The following is a 6,086-nucleotide window of genomic DNA, read 5'->3' as shown; positions in this document are numbered from 1 at the left end:
TGCACCAATCCAAAGCCAGGAGCCAGGTACTTCCTCCTGGTCTCCCACGCGGGTGGCGGGTGCAGGTGCCCAAGCACTTGGGCCATCCTCTACTACCTTCCCGGGCCACAGCAGAGAGCTGGCCTGGAAGAGGAGCAACCAGGACTGGAACCCAGCACCCATGTGGGATGCCAGCACATAGGCGGAGGATTAACCAAGTGAGCCACGGCACTGCCCCCCCGCCAAAAAAAAAAAAAAAAAAAAAAGATTGCTTTATTCTAAAGGCAGAGAGACCCTTTAACAGCAAGTTCACCCCTAAATGCCCCCAGTAGCCAAGGCTGGGCCAGGATGAAGCCAGGAGCCTAGAACTCCATACTAGTCTCCCACATAGGTAGCAGAGACCCCAGGACTTGCCATCTTCTGCTACTTTCCCAGGCACATTAGCAGGGAGCCAGGTTGGAAGTGGAGCAGCCAGGACCTGCTGTGCCACCACACCTGCCCAGATTCAGTGATTTTAACCTGGGCCTGCAAACTGACAGTGATTCAATTCCTATCTCTGTGGCCAATTAGCTGTGTGACCTCAGGCAAATTACTCAACCTCTCTGTACTTCCGTTTTTTCACCTGTAAACCAGAGATGATAGTAATTCTCCCCTCTTCAGGATGTTACGAGGGTTAAAGGTGTCAAGGGCTTAGAGCAGTGCCTGGTGCGCAATAAACTCTGCAAGGTGTTTGGGACGGTAACAGCAGAGGCCAAGTTCAAGTTCAAGGGCACATTCTCTTTCTCCCCAGGGCAGCTCTGACTGTGACCCTCCAGAGGGTTGGGGTATGGGAGGGGCGACCCTTGGCCAACCTGACACTATCCTTGCCGGCCTTGGGGACAAAGCCGGGTCTTGTTTCCCCTCCTAGTGCAGGTCTGGAAGGAAGCTAAGGTCTGGGGGATGTGCCACACCACCTCCCAGGAGCCCCCCACCAAATTGGGCCCCCTGAGGTGAGGGCTGGGTGGCAGCCTCACTGCCCTGTCTGCCTGTACATTCCTTGCATTCCTCTGTGGAGGCCGAGCCTGAGTGTCCAGGGTGTTGATTTCTCTGATGACGCTCAGGGCTTTGAAGTGGGGCTGAGAGGGGCAACTCGCACCTGTCCCCCCCCCCAGCCCGGAGCCATCTCGCCTTTGTCCTTAGCAGCCCTGACAAGGAAGTGGTTGGAGGCACCGCTGACCATTGGGCCAGCAGGAGAGGCCCCTTTCGGGTCTGAGGCTGTGGGTACAAAGGTGGCCTCGGAGGGCTGGGTGTCAAGGTCAGGGGGCACAAGGTCAAATGTGGGGAGCAGCAGTGGGGGAGGCCAAGGAGAGACTGAAGCTGCAGGAGGCACCCATGCCGCAGCTCCCTGCCTCCCGCACCCAACACCCAGCCTTTGCCGGGTGGGGACGGGGGCTGAGCGCCGACTCTAAGCAGGAGGGGCCTTGTCCTCTCTGGGGGAGGGGGTCCAAGGGTTCCTACTCTACCCCAGCTGCCTGGGGAGCCCATTTCCATCCCCAGATCGTCAAGGCCAAGGTTTAGGCATTAAAGGATCCCAGGCAAGGGGCACTGTTTGACCAAGTGGTTAAGACACTGGATGTGAGTCTCTGCTTTGCTTCCAATTCCAGCCTCCTGCCAGTGTGCACCCAGGGAGGCAGCAGGTGACAGCTCAAGGACTTGGGTCCCCCTCGCCCATGTGGGAGACCCAGATGGGGTTCCCAGCTCCCAGCTTCAGTACAGCCCAGCCCTGGCTGTTAGACATTTGGAGTAAGCCAGCAGATGGGAGATCTCTCTGTGTGTCTTTATTTCTCTCTCTCTCTCTCTTTCTCTCTCTCTCTCTCTTTCTCTCTAACTCTTCCTCAGATACGCAGCTTATATAACAGTCTGGAAGACAGACAGGCTGGAGTTGGAGCCCACCAACCTCAAGCCCCCAAGCCTGCGCCGTGGACAGGACGCCAGCATCCCCCGTGGAAGCACCTGGCACTCAGCTCCGCCAGGGTGGCCGAGCCAGGCCCGCCCTGCAGGGAGAGGGGACAAGGGTGGGGCTGGGGGAGGAGAAACACCTTTACCTGGAGAACCCAGGGAAAGTTGAAAGGTCAGAATGAGGGCCTGGGGTGTGTGTAGGGAGCAGCTGGGGTGGTCGCCCCTCCCTGGCGCCTTGCTGACACCCTGGCACCAGACAACAAGGCACCCCCACCACGAATGTCATCCTACCCCATCACCATCATCATCCTCATCTCCAGCGGTGACAGGGTGGTCAGCCAGGTGCAGGCTGAGGATGGGAGGCAGACACAGAGGATACCACGCGTGCACCCCCAGAAAGGTGGTGAAGAATTGAGCAGAGCTAAAGTCTCCAAAATCCAAATTTAGTCCCGAGCTCTGCCACTTCACAGTTGTGTGACTTCAGGCGATTGACCCAACCTCTCTGAACCCCGGAGGTCTCCCCCATAAAGCAGAGGACGCCTGTGGTTCCTGCCTCCTGAGCTTGTGCGTGTGAAAGCCCTGGCACAGAGCCGGGCTCCAATCATAAAAGCAAAACAAACACAGGGAGACTCTCTGGCAGGGGAGCCGCAGTTAAGGGAAGGGCTGGGGGCACCTGGTGGCCAGTTCCCAGTAGCCCTGGGTTTCGAGAAGCAGGTGTCGCCCGGCGTGAGAACGTGCCTTGAGGGGCTGGCGTGGGGCCCGGGCTGGACCGCAGTGAGCGCTGGAGCATCCTTGTTTCTTTCCAGGGTGCTGGGGTGCAGAGGGCTGGGGGCTCGGAGCTGGAGGTGCGATCAGTCCGGCCTGAGTGAGACCAAGCGGCAGGCTCCTTTACTGAGCCAGAGGGAGGCGGCCCCAGGAAGAACCAACCACTTCCTGTTCCCAACCCAAAGGGTTCCCGAGGCTCCCCATCATGCGTGGCGGCATTGCCTTCCCGGCCTTTCTTCCTTTGCGGTCTTTCTTTGCTGGACAGCAGTTAGCAGGGGGAGCACCCAAGATCAGCTCCATGTCAGGCAGCCCCGAGCACCTTGTCTCCGTCCCCCAGGGCGGCCATGGACAGCTCTGCAGGTTGCATACTATACAAGCCCAGAGAGGTCAGTGTCATTCGCACAGACTACTTTATGAATGATGGCCCCTGCATAGCCAAGGGAGCTCGGACAGTTTCTTTCTTATTGGAGAGGGTGCAGAGTTTTCTAGGGTGTCCCAGCTCCAGCTGCAGAGAAAGACTGGCGCCTGGAGTTGCGAATCGCAATGCACAGAGCCCAGGCTTGCTCCCAAGGCCTGTCCCTGAGAAGGCTGTGTCTGGGCACTGTGGTGAGCGGTGATGACCACGGATTGCTGATTGTCCGTGACATGCACCATTGGGAGGTACGGTAGAAAAGTGGCTGTGAGGGCAGCCTTTGGAGCCAGGCAGGGGTGTGGTCAGGCCTGCTCTGCCACACTCACCACCCTTAGCCTCATCTGAGAAATGGGTCTCTAATACTCCACATGGATCTGGGCCAGCTCTCCCCCTCTTGCAGAGTCGCCAGGAGCGGGGAGCGAGGGAGCACCGGGCACAATGGGCTCTGTGTGTTAAGGGTCATTCATGGAAGGCAGCTGCCAGGGAGGAGGCGGGGTGCAGAAGCAGCTCCCAGAAGTCCTCAGGCTGGTGGAGGCTTTGGGGAAGTCTCTGGCTCAGAGCCAGGCTGGGTCAACACTTGACTGGGCCTCCTCAAAGTGCTCTCTCCCCGATCAACTGCTACTAAGGTTTCTGCGGCTGCGTGCGAGTGACTGCACAGGGGCATTCCGGAAAGGAAAAAGTGGCTCCAGACCTAGCCCCCAGTCCTGCACTTCACTCCTCTAGCCTGGGGGTCTGCAGACAGTGGCCCCAGGGTCAAGTCCATCTGCTGTGGTGCAGCCCAGGAGCAAGGAATGTTTTTTTTTTTTTCTTTTTTTTTTTTTTTTTTTTTTTACATGATTGAAAGAATCAAGAGAAAACTCGACTTTTATGACATATGTGACATTACATAAAATTCAGCATTCCAGGTTCATCAGCAAACTGTTGAAACACAGTCATTGATACAGTTCCTCTGGCTGCTTTTTCTTTTTTAAGATTTAATTATTTATTTATTTGAAAGGCAGAGAGAGAGAGAGAGATAGAATCTTCCATCCACTGGTCCACTCCTCTATTGGGGGCAACAGCCAGGGCTGGACCAGGCCAAAGCCAGAAGCCAAGAACTCCATCCAGGTCTCCCACGTGGGTGCAGGGGCCCAAGCACTTTGGCCATCCTCCACTGCTTTCCCAGGCACATTAGCAGGGAGCTGGATTGGAAGTGGAGCAGCTGGGACTCAAACTGGCGCCCATATGAGATGCTGGCGTCACAGCAGCAGCTTAACCCACTGCGCCACAGGGCGGGCTCCCCACAGCTGCTTTCACATGACAATGGCGGTGCTGAGTAGCCTCAACAGAGACCTCAGGGCTCACAAAGCCGAAAATATAGCTGTTGGCCTTGTTCTGAAGAAGTGTGCTTCCCAGGATTCTCTGAACCCCGCCACATGTTTTAGACACTGGATGCTGAGGTCACATCCTAAGACCCAGTAAATCCGAGCATCTGGGGTGGGAACCGGCCACAGAATGTTCTTAAGATCTGCAGGTGACGGCCGGCGCCGTGGCTCACTAGGCTAATCCTCCGCCTTGCGGCGCCGGCACACCAGGTTCTAGTCCCGGTCGGGGCACCGGATTCTGTCCCGGTTGCCCCTCTTCCAGGCCAGCTCTCTGCTGCGGCCAGGGAGTGCAGTGGAGGATGGCCCAAGTGCTTGGGCCCTGCACCCCATGGGAGACCAGGAGAAGCACCTGGCTCCTGCCATCGGATCAGCGTGGTGCGCCGGCCACGGCGGCCATTGGAGGGTGAACCAACTGCAAAGGAAGACCTTTCTCTCTGTCTCTCACACTGTCCACTCTGCCTGTCAAAAAAAAAAAAAAAATCTGCAGGTGACTCAATTACGCAGCCACACTGGGGACCTTGGACCAGACCTTCTTGAATCCGTGCTGTGTGTCTCTTGGCCGAGCTGTGCACCCCTTCTGTGGCTCAGCAAACTTGCCCTGAGTTTCTGGGTTTCTTGACACATCGTCATTCTCAGCTGACACACAGTAGTGGTGCGTAGTGAGGGGGCACGTGTGACATCTCAGCACACGCATGTAACACACAACTGGCACGTTCATCGTCTCAGACAATTGCTGTTTCTCAGTGTTGGGCACTGCGCAGGGTTTTGGACACCTCTTCTGCCCCAAGGTCTGTGGGCGGGGTTCTACACCCTCCCTGTGCACAACCAGGACACCGGATGCTGTGTCTACTGCAAAAGAGAAGAGGGAGGTATCCCAGCCTGTGAGCCGACAGCAGGGGAGCAGACGCCCCAAAACCCAACCCCATCAGCAAACCTCTGGGAATGTGTGGATTTCAATAAATGGGGCATAGCTGGGCCAAACTAAGAAAACCTGACAGCTACAGAGAAAAGAAGTGGGGGGACGTTCTTCTGCCCAGGGCCATTTGGATATTCATGTAGCATCATTCACAGGCCAGACAAGATTGTCAACTTACAAATGAGCCTGCTGTAGATCTGTGGGATTTCGGGTCCTGCCTGTGTTTGCCTTGGCACGGTCGGACCGCATGATTTCATGGCCCTTATATGGCCTGTGGGCCGGACACTTCCCCTCCCTGAAGGGGGTGGGGGTGCATATTTTGCATAGAGGTTAAGCCCTTTCTTGGGACCCCACAGCTCATGTGGGAGGGCCTGGCTTTGAGTTCTGGTTCTGCTCTTGCTCCCAGCCATCTCCTAATGCACGCTCTGGGAGGTAGCCGGTGCTGCCTGCATACTTGGGTCTCTGCCACCCACCTGGGAGATGTGCACTGGGATCCTGGCTCCTGGCTTTGGCCTGGCCCAGCCCTTAGCTCTTGTAGGCATTTGGAGAGTGAACCAGCACATGAAAAATCTCTGTCACTGTGAGTCTCTCTCTCTCTCTCTCTCTCTCTCTCTCTGCCTTTCAAATAAATTAATAGATGAAAAAAAAAAAAGTCCCGTATAGTATAAATACTAGTTGAAGTCCCAGCTGCTCCACTTCTGATCCAGTTCCC

Source organism: Oryctolagus cuniculus, chromosome 19 (assembly GCF_051225735.1).
Source record: "Oryctolagus cuniculus isolate XC-2025 breed Fujian yellow rabbit chromosome 19, ASM5122573v1, whole genome shotgun sequence".
Lineage (NCBI taxonomy): Eukaryota > Metazoa > Chordata > Mammalia > Lagomorpha > Leporidae > Oryctolagus > Oryctolagus cuniculus.
The sequence above is the reverse complement of the archived record's forward strand: the minus strand, read 5'-3'. Positions refer to the sequence as shown.